This window comes from Chroicocephalus ridibundus, chromosome 2, assembly GCF_963924245.1.
Source record: "Chroicocephalus ridibundus chromosome 2, bChrRid1.1, whole genome shotgun sequence".
Lineage (NCBI taxonomy): Eukaryota > Metazoa > Chordata > Aves > Charadriiformes > Laridae > Chroicocephalus > Chroicocephalus ridibundus.
Genome location: NC_086285.1, coordinates 20,032,633 through 20,044,879, shown reverse-complemented (window position 1 = coordinate 20,044,879; position 12,247 = coordinate 20,032,633). Strand labels below are relative to the sequence as shown.

Genomic DNA, 12,247 nt, shown 5'->3' with positions numbered 1-12,247 from the left:
AGATTCCTGAGTCAGAAGCTGGCTTTTCATAGTCACAGCTTCAAAACAGAATAGCGCTTCAGGCGTGGGCTGAAAACGGGGCTGACCAGGCCCTAGTGTTTTCTGCGGTCTTTTGGACTTCCTAGGCTTTTTATCTTCTTTTATCTTTATAAACTTTTTTTTTTTTTTAAGGCGGGGAAATAAGAAAAGAAAAAAGAGACTTCTCACTTTTTCTTTTTTTCTTCTGTGATGACTTTGATTTCTTTCTAGTCAAGGTAATAAACTGGCACGCTTAATTTTTAAGGCAATTCACTGGATAATAGGATTTCAGGGTTACTGCTTTTATCCTCCTGGAGAACCAGCGTGCACACATCCTGGGTTGAATTAATGCTTTGTAAGGCGGGTGTTTTGGTTTTCCTATAAACTAATTCTCTCTGTTGGAACGGAAGAGAATTGCAACTGAAACTCGGGGGAGTGCTATTTACTGAATGTATATTTACTAATAATTTAGGGAGTTACATGTCCTACATATCCCACACCATCTAGTGGAAAGTTTTTGCATTAGCAGTGTGAGGGCAAGGACTTGGAGGAATCGAGATTTGATAGTGGGAGAGGCTGTGAAGGTTGTGAATCTGCTTTCCCTCAGCCACTACATAAAAAGTGCCACATGGATTAATGATGGATTTTTACTCCACCTCCTTGAAAACCACTTATGATGTCTCATAACTCCAGAAGAGGGAACCTACTGATGAATATTTACCGTTAACAGTAAACAGATCCCTGTTGAAGCCCTCGTGGACAGATGTCAACTGGAAAAGATAAGGGCTGGGAGAGGGGCCAGGCGAAAGGTTAGAGACTGTGGTCTTTAAAACCCTGTGAATTTTGGGTGGGGATTGGCTGTGCTGTATCTTCTGATATCCCATGATAATTCTTACGAAACATTCAAACAGATTTTATTACGCAAGAGGAATGCTGACATGTATATACTGCAGTAGTGGTGTAGATTGGCTTGCTGCTGCCTGGCAATCTGTGGCTAACGCTGGAGTGTAACGACTCAGGACAGCTGGCAACACGCGCTGTGTCGTGTTCTCGCAGAAATACTTAGGTGAGTGTTATTTCATCAGGAATAATAAACCAGGTGATTTCTATGAAACTGTCACTGGGTTTCTGGCTAAAAGGAATAGTAAGTACTTTGCAGTATGTAGGCTTCTTAATTAAATGTGGATTTTACCTTAGCCATCATATAATTTACTCCATAGGCAGTGCAGAGAGCTCAAGTTGAGGGTTGTTTCATTACATCAGATTTACTAGAGTATCGTGCCATAGGGATAGCTATAGTAATATATATTAGAAAGGAATTCACGTTTTCTTATATGATAATGGAAAAAAAATTGTTAATAATAATAAAAAAGTAACAGAATTCACATTCTGAATTTTGTGATGCGTTTCTGATACGCTTTTCACCTGTAAAGGTGAAGGCGTTTTTTTCAGGGTTTAGAAGACAGGCTGCTTACTGTAAAGCCTGCAAACACTTTATTCCCTCACATCTTCCTGAAATTTGGGGCAAAAGTGGAACTATAGTTTGACTTCAAATAATTTTTCTGAAAATTTCATTCTCCTGTAAGCAGTGTGTGGAGACAAAAATATAACGGACCCAGTTTGTGGTAAGAAGGGGAGTGACTGGATCCTGGACTGTCCTACTTTGTGCAATACAGGAGATGCAGGAGAGGCACTTGATGGTTGTAGATCAGTGACACTCTGATTGATGCTGTTGTTGTAGCACTATAGTTTCTCTTCATGTACCTTCAGCTTCTCCACTCATGTACAGTTTCTTCCTCCAAAACAATTAAAAGTATGTACGTAGAGTTGTTAGTGGTCTGGAAAGTAGCTTATGTAGTGGGTCCAGAGGAGGGCCATAAAGATGATCCGAGGGCTGGAGCACCTGTTCTATGAGGACAGGCTGTGAGAGACATGGGGTTGTTCAGCCTGGAGAAGAGAAGGCTCCAGGGAGACCTTATAGCAGCCTGCCGGTACCCGAAGGAGGCCTACAAGAAAGCTGGGGAGGGACTGTTTGCAAGGGCATGTAGCGATAGGACAAGGGGTAACGGTTTTAAACTAGAGCAGGGTAGGTTTAGATTGGACATTAGGAAGAAGTTCTTTACAATGAGGGTGGTGAGGCACTGGAACTGGTTGCCCAGAGAGGTGGTGAAGGCCCCATCCCTGGAGACATTCAAGGCCAGGCTTGATGAGGCTCTGAGCAACCTGATCTAGTTAAAGATGTCCCTGCTTACTGCAGGGGGGTTGGACTAGATGACCGTTAAGGGTCCCTTCCAACCCAACACATTCTATGATTCTATCTGTTGCTGCTTTTACATACAGCTTTATTTCTTTTGATGACAGGACTGCTTGGCATGGACTCAGTATCTCAAGCGCACTCTTCAGATGTTAGGGTATGATCTTATTGGACTCCATGCTACGGTGTGGCATTGTTGTTAAGTCTGAACTTTATTTGCCTTGTGCGTGCAATTCAGAGAAAGATGAACCTTCTTTTATGTAGCTTTGTTAGAAAGACTGTTTTCTTATATGGCTGGCATGAAGGTGAGCCATGTGGAGAAAACCAAGAAAAAAACCCCATTAATTCAACAATAAAGCAGTTAGCTACTTCCAAACCATGAAATATAACTTATTTAGCAGGGTTTGTATGCTGTCTCTGGTTTAAGAGGTTCAGTTTTAACAAAGTCTAAGCGAAGTATGGGTCCGATGGCAAGGAGTTTGCAGGTTAGTGTCTGCCAGCGCTTATTTGAAGATGCGACTTTCTGATATTGAGGGAGAAGACACCAGTGTGCAGGAAGGGCAGTTGCTGGAAAGTAGTTGCTGAAATGGAGACCTGCCTGAAGTGTTGGAGGCTGAAATAAGTATAATCTACTGGACATACCTGGATGCTTCTTTCCGAGTGCTGTGTGCTCCCATTAAAAAAATAGCAGTGAGGACTCTCACATGTGTGGACATTGCAGTACTTGGTACCCATCCTCAGATTTGGATTTTGTTTTGAAGAGAGTCCTTTCTTCTCTGAACAGCTTGAGCTGAGGCTGGAAGGAGAAATATAAAGAATAAAGTGATAGCTGGAACTTGGTTGTGCTCCAAATAGCAACTGTCACCTCCTTCCTCAGCAGAAGAAGAATTCATTTGTAGAGGACAAGCCCAGCTGTAACCCAGAGTCCGTCTGTGGAGAGCAGCTTGAAGAAAAAGAAGAGTTTTAGGTTAGGAAGGAACCTCATGCAGACTGGCCACAGAGGAGAATCTACAGGTTACTGCAACGAAAACACCAATATTAGGATTGACGGATGTGGGGACAACAGTGACAGAAACTTGCACTTATACTATGACATCTTTTTGGTTTCTGAAATGGAAAAATAATTTTGCTCTTTTTTTTCTCTCTAAATTAAAGGGTTTTGAGTCCTGTAACCAGGAGAATGAAAAACACTGAATGTAGATTTCAAATACGTTAGCTTTAAAAAAATATATAAATATAAAAAAATTACCTGACAGCATGTCTGTGGACTACATTTTCTTTCTTCAAGTAATCCAAGAGACTTTTCTGTTTTGCCATGTATTTTCTGCACAGAAGTTTCTGAAAAAAAAATAACGTTGGGAAAAAATGTGCTAACCACAGACTTCAAAATGGAATGGCTTGGTGGAAATGAAACTTCCTGTAGTTTAATATATGTACCTAAGTTTCTACTCCAACATGGAATTGTCTGCTTCTGGAGAGGGAGGGATTTAGTGTGGTGAGAGAACAGAGGAAGGTGTGTGTTTTTTTTTTATTTCTTCCTTTTAGAAACATAGCTTAGTTCCTGAGAGTTATTAATCTCCTTCTTTACAAAAGAATAATAGGTTTTATCTCATGGATTTTCTAAGCGTGGCTTATGTTTTCCTCTGATGATGTTGAGAACAGACCTGCAATTTAATATTTGTAACGGTGAGCTAAGCTGTGTTTCGCTCTGTGTTACCTTTTTCTTCTATCACGAAACAGAGATGAACATCTGTTTCTTTTTTGAAGAAGCTGATAGTATCATTATATGGAGCTTTTTTCTGACTCACGTCAAAATCTCAGCAAACTGTTTTTCAGGAGGTTTTATTTTGCTTGTTCCTGTCTCTCTCAAATCACTGTAATGCAAACCCAAGGGTAAACATTTTTACATTTACAAACATTTTGTAGAATTCATAAAAACATGGCTTTTTCCACCTCACGCAACCACCTGCCATTCCCCATTGAAGGCTAAATTAATTTCTGCTTTTGTATAATGTGCTGTCCTGAAGTCTGTCATGAGCATCTGCAGGATGGAAAAAGTCTGTCAAAATGTAGAGCAGTTTGGTCTTGAAAGGCTCAGAGCTTTCTGCCTCCAGTGTGGCCATCAAGAATGGCCATGGCTGTGGATCCCAGAGCGCACAGGGCTGTGGTCTGGGGCTTTTAATCTGGTGTCAGAAGGTTCCTGTTTAAAACAGTCACATTTCTCAGCATCTATCAGTCCCTTCTGAACACATAATTATAAACTCGTGCTTAGTTTTTATTGGGCACCCCTTGCTATAGATTTAAAATGACTTAATTTCTAAAATTGCCACCTGAATTTGAAACTGCGAGTGGTGCTTTCATGTGGCAATGCTATCTTCTAGCATAAGGAACTTTGCCATTATTTTAATTTCCTGGGCTTTTTTACCAGACCTTCTAGCAGAGGTCTGGCTGCCGTAGCCTGCGACTCCAGCAGTATCTGCTCATTGAGTTCTGAAACACCCAAGTATTTCTGAAACACCCAAGTGTAAGCACCGATATAGGCTGGGCAGTGACTGGCTTGAGAGCAGCCCTGAGGAGAAGGACTTGCAGGTGCTGGTGGACAAGAGGCTTAACATGAGCCATCAGTGTGCACTTGCAGCCCAGAAAGCCAATTGTATCCTGGGCTGCATCAGCAGAAGCGTGGCCAGCAGGTTGAGGGAGGTGATTCTCCCCCTCTACTCCACTCTCGTGAGACCCCACCTGGAGTACTGCATCCAATTCTGGAGCCCCTACTACAAGAGAGATATGGACGTGCTGGAACGTGTCCGGAGAAGGGCTACAAGGATGATCAGAGGGCTGGAGCACCTCTCCTGTGAAGATAGACTGAGAGAGTTGGGGTTGTTCAGTCTGGAGAAAAGAAGGCTCCAAGGAGACCTTGTAGTGGCCTTCCAGTATCTTAAGGGGGCCTACAAGAAAGCTGGTGAGGGACTTTTTAGGATGTCGGGTAATGGTAGGACTAGAGGGAATGGATTAAAACTAGCGATGGGACGATTCAGATTGGATGTTAGGAAGAAGTTCTTCACCGTGAGGGTGATGAGACACTGGAACAGGTTGCCCAGAGAGGTGGTGGAAGCCCCATCCCTGGAAGTTTTTAAGGCCAGGCTGGATGGGGCTCTGAGCAACCTGGTCTAGTGGGAGGTGTCCCTGCCCATGGCAGGGGGGTTGGAACTGGATGATCTTTAAGGTCCCTTCCAACCCTAACAATTGTATGATTCTATGATTCTAAGTGGGGGTTTCCCAGTGCCTTGGGGCTGCTACTGGACCTGGGAATTTGGAACAGTTCAGGTTTTTTTGCCAGTCTCCAAACTGGCAAAGCCTTGAGAGACCTGTGTGTTTTAACAGTCCCAGCTAGTGAGATTTGTTGTTAATACGGACATTCATGGAAGAGTTGCTTCTCTCAGTAGCTGCTTTTGTTTCATAATAAATTGCAGTTAAGAAGTCAGTGTTTAATGATGAAAGAGGGGAGAGTTTGAGGAACAAATTCAGAAGCATGAAGTCCTTCTGAAGGTGAGTATCTGGACGTCCCTGCTAATAGACACATTTTAGACTGATTTCCAAATTCAATATATGTTACCTCGAAACTTATTATGCCTTTCTGTCACTTCAGGGAATACACAAATTGTGAATCTGTAGATACTGATTTATAGGGAATGAATGCCGTGCATTTGTTATACAACCTTGGCGTCTCACACATTCATCGACAGAGTGAAAAGCAATTGACTTCTCATTTCCTGTGTTTCACATTCTTTTATGAAGCAGAAAGAAGCTTATGATGAACTGTTACAACATCTTGTTTAATGCATATATAAAATTATTATGCTGAAAGTTTTAGCCCAGTAAATGTTTCAAGGATGGTTAGCTATAAGTTGTGTCGGCATCAGTCAGTAGTTCTGTGACACACAGAAATATTTTTAACCTCAACGACAGGCATAAGGAACTTTGCCATTATTTTAATTTCCTGGGCTTTTTTACCAGGTTTAATAGTTGTGTGGGAGCTGATCAGTCCGCGCAGGACCAATAATGAGAGAAAGTAAAAGTTAGATTGTTTTTCTGGAGAGAGCTATTTATACGTGCAGGTATGGCTGTTCCTCGGCTTTCTCGGATTAGATTACTTGCTGGATAACTTTGGCTTTGCAAAACAAATTTGTGGGAGGTCAAGATGGGTAAGAGTGATTTACTGTAAGTAGGGAGTGAAGGTGACTTATGCTGTCTGTTCTCACCACGTGGCAGCTTGGGTCGTGCCTGGTGACTCCACTGCCTGTAATAGCTGGGGGCTGTACTTGTATTTTTTTGCAGGATCATTTCTCCTAGTTTTATTTTCATATGCTTTCTCTGCAGGAGGGGCACAGGAGAAAAGGTTTCTAAGTGAGCTAATATATTGCATGGATAGCTGAAATTAAATCCTTTGTTGTAAAGCCTGTTTTGTTGTTGTGCTCTTTCCCTCACTTTCCCTTTGATGCATCTAACACATCTCCACCCTGTTTATTTCTGAACAAATATAGATTTAATTTATATTGTGGATCTAGTTATAGTCACGTATCCCTTTTTGGTGCCCGTAAGCTCAGGTGTGCCACCTCCTTGGTATGAACTGAACCACTCAGCTGCAGGACGTCCTGTAGTGAGCTCAGTGAGTTGTCTGTTGAATATTTTAAATAATTAATGCACAAGAAGAGTGCTGAGAGGGGCTGTGTATGCTGGTGATTAGGGCAGGCATAGGAGAACCAGGGATGCTCGCTCCCTGGGTTCACCAAGGGGAATGAGTTTGGGCTTCCTGCAGAGCCCCAGAGTGCTGCAGCCTCTGAAGAGCCATCCCCATAGGATGGAGGCAGGGCAGGTGTCACAAGCGCTCCTGTAGTCTCCTGCTTGCTGCTGCTTTGGGGCTAGAAGTCCAAAGAATAAGCTTGACGATGTCTCCTGCATTGGACTTTCCAGGACTTTCGCCAACGCCCAGGAGAGAGGGCTCCGAGCAGCTCTGCAGCCGTGAGGCTGTGCTGGTGGTTGAGTTAAAATGGCAAGGGGGCTTCACTTATTTCTCTGCTTGTCAGTAATTATCTGCCTGTGGCTTTCATCGCTGACCCGTGTTAATTATTTTTGTGCTGGCACTCCATGTTAGTGGCTGTCGATGCTTTCTTTGTTGGGTACTTTCCAGCAACCTCTTTAACAGTTATAGTTTGTTTTCTTTCCTCTTTCCATTCATTTAGTAGTTCCAGCTCAAATAGGAATAAATAAATAAAACTAATCAACTGCTAGATTATTGTTAACATTTAAGAATATTTACATGGAAGATAGAAATGTATATCCCTCTACCAACAGGAAAGAAATTCACTGCGCTCCTGCTGTGAAACAAACAGATAACTGGGGAGAAAAATGTTAAAGATTACTAGTTGTAGTAATTAGGTCAAAGAATCCTCCTGTAGCGCATTAAGCTATCTGTTACCTTCTAAATATAATTTAATATGAAAAAGTTTAAGAATAGGAAAGGTTAGAATCTTCTGCCAAAATCCTATTTAAATGGGTGAGAAAACCAATTGGATGTAAAAAATTAGTTTGGACAAATTTAATTTAATCCGTAATCTTATGGAAAGAAGCAATACTGTTCTGGTAGTTATAATGCAAATAATTGTGGATTTCTGTCTCAAGGGAATATTTTATTCTCTTTAAAATATTTTGTGAGCATTAATGTTTCGTTTCTAGGTTTGTGATCTTTTAATTGCATTACACAACTACATAAATATTTAATCAAAGTCCACTTTGAACCATCTATGTGTTTTAATGGAGAAATGATTCCACTCCAGAAATGAAAATAAAACTAAATTTCGTAATTTAATTCTGTTTGGTTCTGAAAATTATGTTAGCTATAGCTAGTTTTGGCATATACTCAAGAACAGTAATCGGCCTTAAGGAAAATAAGAAGTCAAAGCATTAAGTGTAGAAATACCTAATTTGTCTTATTACTCGGTATCTGTATTACTCAACCTATCTTCTACTAAATATGATACATTATCACTAAATTTATAAGAATAGTATTTCTTTTATTCCTACAGTTTACCTCTGTTTTATTAACTTAAATGTACTAGAAGTAATCTTATGTGGGAAAAAACTTGGCTGTTTAAGGCTAGGATCTGTATTTAATTTTCCATTTTATTTACTATGTTTTGTTATTTATGTTTCCTAAAACCAGAAAAGAGAATTTCAAATGTGATTCTGCTCTGTGCCTGCAGAACTAATGTTAATTCTCACTTAGTGATTTTATTGACCTCAATAGGTTTAAAAATGTGGCGAAGGATGTTTTTTAGCTTTGCAAATCAAACATGGCCATGGAATTCTATTCATTACTATAGTATAAATCTGGAATTTATACATCAGAATTCCACTGATGCTTTTTGGAGCTGGGTGCTATCTTGGATGATAATTTGGTTTGTGACTGACTGGAATCCAGATCAGTCTTCTGTTTTGACATGTTACAAAGCTATAGAAACATCTTTTTCATCAAAGTTAGCAGATAAACACAGGAAACAGACTTCTGGAATGGGAGGTTGTCCTGTGCTTGTTGCAGGGTTTTGGGAAAGAACAGGTATTGTCGCTCACGCAGGATTTCTGTGTTTGTGGACTTCACAGCAGCACTGAACCCTGTAGACTGGGTCTTCTGCTCAGCTCCAACTCTGAGCAGTTTTTCCAGGACATCACCAGCCCCTGCTTGCTGTGAAGGGGACGTCCGTGCCACCTACCCGGAGGCGTGCCTGGGAGCGGGCTTCACACTAAGTCAGAACCTACTCAGAAAAATCAGTGCTAACCCTTGACTGAAGAAGCTGCTCTTCTGCGAGCTAGAGCAAGTCTTTAAAATCAGGCTCCACGCAACATGCAATATGCCCTTGAATATATTTCTTCTGTTACCTAGAGTGACCTCCATTGGCATGGTCATCTTATGACATATTCAGGCTCTGTAGATCAGTAGAGAAAGTTGAGGTATTTGATGGTCACGCACTGCTATAAAAGCATAAGGAGCCAAAAGTGTGGTTCTGGGTGAGAGTGGGTGCTGCATAATCCCACTGATATAACCAACAAATAGACAAGAGCACTTGTAACTGCAGATGTCTTTCAAAGCACTGTTTTCATTTCTGTCAGAATTCTAAACCCAAATTACCCCTTAATTGTAATTTTCAATGAATTTACAGATCTTAACATTAATCTTAATCAGTGACTCTCCCAGGTACAGTGAGTCTGCTCAACAGTTGTGGTTTACCCTGTCATTTTGAAATAAATACGCAAATTCAGACAAAAGCAGAAGCAGGAGACGGTTTTCTTTTTTTCTCTTTTTTTTTTTTTTTTTTTTTTTTAGTATTCGTGTACTATATGTCAAAGAAGGAATCCCCATTTTTATCAGTTTGTAAAGAAGATAAAAATGAAGGCAAAATAACATTGCTGAGCTACTTGTACTACACAAAAACATCCAGTTCCCTTTGACGCCCAGATGTTCAGAGTAATTCTGCAATGCATTTTCAAGAAGGGGAAGAAAAACCCAAGCATATAGCTTTTCTGTGGTTGCAGATGCCATCCCCTTACTGAAACAGTGAGACGCGTAATAGCTGTCATTTTTAATAAGATGATGCTGAATAAGAGTAAAATAAACTGAGAAAAATGACTCCTGTAAAACTTGAAATCGTTTTATAATTAATGTGACAAAATGTCATTTTTATTTTTTTTTTCATTTCAGAAATGTTTTACAATAATCTTGTAAAATTTAGTGGAGGTAGAGTGTTAGAAAGATTAAACATATAATAAGGGAGAAGTGCCTTCCTAATAGCAATTTAGGAAGCCCCTACGGAAAAAAGTGTTCAACCGGGAGAAGGTGTTAGGAAATTAATGATACAACATTTTCAGAAGGTACAAAACAGGCAATGAAAAAAAATACTGTTTTTCTGCAAATGAAAATGGGTGATGACTTTCCCAGTTGTGGGAAATATATGGTGGAAAGATAATACCAAACTAAAAAAAAATAAAAGCATTTTTCCCTCATCGATATTAAGCACCCAAATAACTAGGGAAACTCTTTAAGAACCCCAAAGGAGAGCTGTAGATAGTATTTTAAACCTTGCTTAGCCCTATCCCTGAAGACTTGTCGGGATAATGACACAGTTTAGGAAAATGCCTCAGGACATGTTAGGAAATCATAGGCTTTCAGTTGTAAACTAAGCTATTAAAAACGATTTTAACGCGTCAAGTGGGAGAACACTTGGGCACCCACAGCTTTGTTAAGAGTGGGTAGTGTAGGTTAGGGAAAAGAGGTGGTGGTTTAGCCAGGGGCAGCGAGGTGGAAGAGATGCTAATTGATTAGGATTTTAATTTAAAAAAAAAAAAAAAAAAATTTCTGTAGGTAGGAAATATGCCTGGCAGTTTCAGAATTATTGGGAAGTTTTCAACATAGCGGAACAGCCCTGTGATTTCTTTTAAGATATTCCTGCTGTCTTTTGCTTTTCTTATGAAATTATACCTGCCAAAATTGTCAGATAGCTGCACCGTTTACAGTACATATCTGGGCAGAGGAAAACTGTTCACTTTTCCTTCCCCAAAGCAGAAACCTGGAGTAGGTGTATACAAAAAGTCCATTCTTATGTGCCTGTCAACCATGGCGGCTTTCACTGCTCCGAAAAACAGAGCTGATGTGTTTGTGATTGACAGAAATCTCTTACAAATGGATGAATAAGAGTTTAATAAATATTTAATGTAGGTATCTTTGCTAACAGGAATATAATTATAAATTAAAATCCTAATCAAAAGATGCTGGCTGTATTTTTTGCTTTTGTAGTTTATGGCTAACTGCTAAATAAAGAGGGGGGAAGCATCACCGGTAGCTCTTTTGGAGGGTAGAGAAATGATATTTAAAGGATGGCAGTGAACTTGAAAGGTAATTGTTTTTAGAAAAGCAGCTAAAAGGTGAAGATTAACGCTTTTTCTGCATCTGAGTCTTGTTACCTATTTTGAGTTTGTAATAGCATTTTATTGATGAGGTAGATACATAGACATGTGTGTGATATTTTTTCAGTGTCAAAATACCTCACCGTTAGTAGAGGGAAGTGTGCATAAAGTCCAGTTTACGGTCTAAGAGAGCCAAATCCATAAAAAAAAGGAAGGAAAGCTACATCAATTCCAGTGATCCCTGAAGTCTAACTTTTGAATATTCAAGTAGATTGGATATTATAAAAAGCTGTCAGTATTTCACAGCTATGGATGCCAAAGCAATTATGTTTGCAAACCTTGAGATGCATCAGCCTGGTTTTTTACCCTCTGACTTGGGAGCAGGGAAGCAATTTGGCTGAATATGTAGGCAATTAATGTTGAAATTAGCTCCAACTTTTGAATTTTAAGGAGTTTATAAAACTATAACCAGATATAAATGAACTTTCTGGCACTTTGAAAGAATCTCATTTTCTGAATCAGGCATTAGCTTCCAATCAGCAAAACTTGGAGTTTAAAATGTGGCTGGAGCTAAGAGCAGGACTCTGACAATCCTGTCCCTACCTGGACTAGGAGCTGTTGTCAGGCATGAAGTGCTGGAGCTCCAGCCTTAATGTCTTGCTGACAGGACCTGGGACCTCGCAGCTTAGGGACAAAGTGAGTGTCGGGGTTCACGGAAGATGACTTGGGAGGTGGAAGTCTTCTGACTACATTCACTGTGCTTCTTACTCTGCCCTCCCTTTGGAAAGAAGCTGTTCTCTCTTAGGTGGCTTCTCCAATGGGTTGTTTGAGTTAAAGTTTTGTAGAAGCATCCCATCTGTTTCCTCCAGAAAGTGGGATCAGCTGCCAGGGTGGGTTTGGACTGGATCTCACTGGAGACGGGAGGTGTGGGAAAGGGTTTATATTCAGTCATGTCAAAAAGCTTCTAGTATTTTATTTTGAGAAGGCAAGTGAAGGTTTGTAAAGGTTTACATCTCCCAG

General features: G+C 40.3%; 1 protein-coding gene across 3 annotated transcripts in view; it reads left to right on the top strand.

Moving 5' to 3' along the window:
• Positions 1-12,247, top strand: part of KIAA1217 (KIAA1217 ortholog) — a 371,004-nt gene that overhangs the window by 53,172 nt on the left and 305,585 nt on the right. The window lies entirely within an intron of this gene.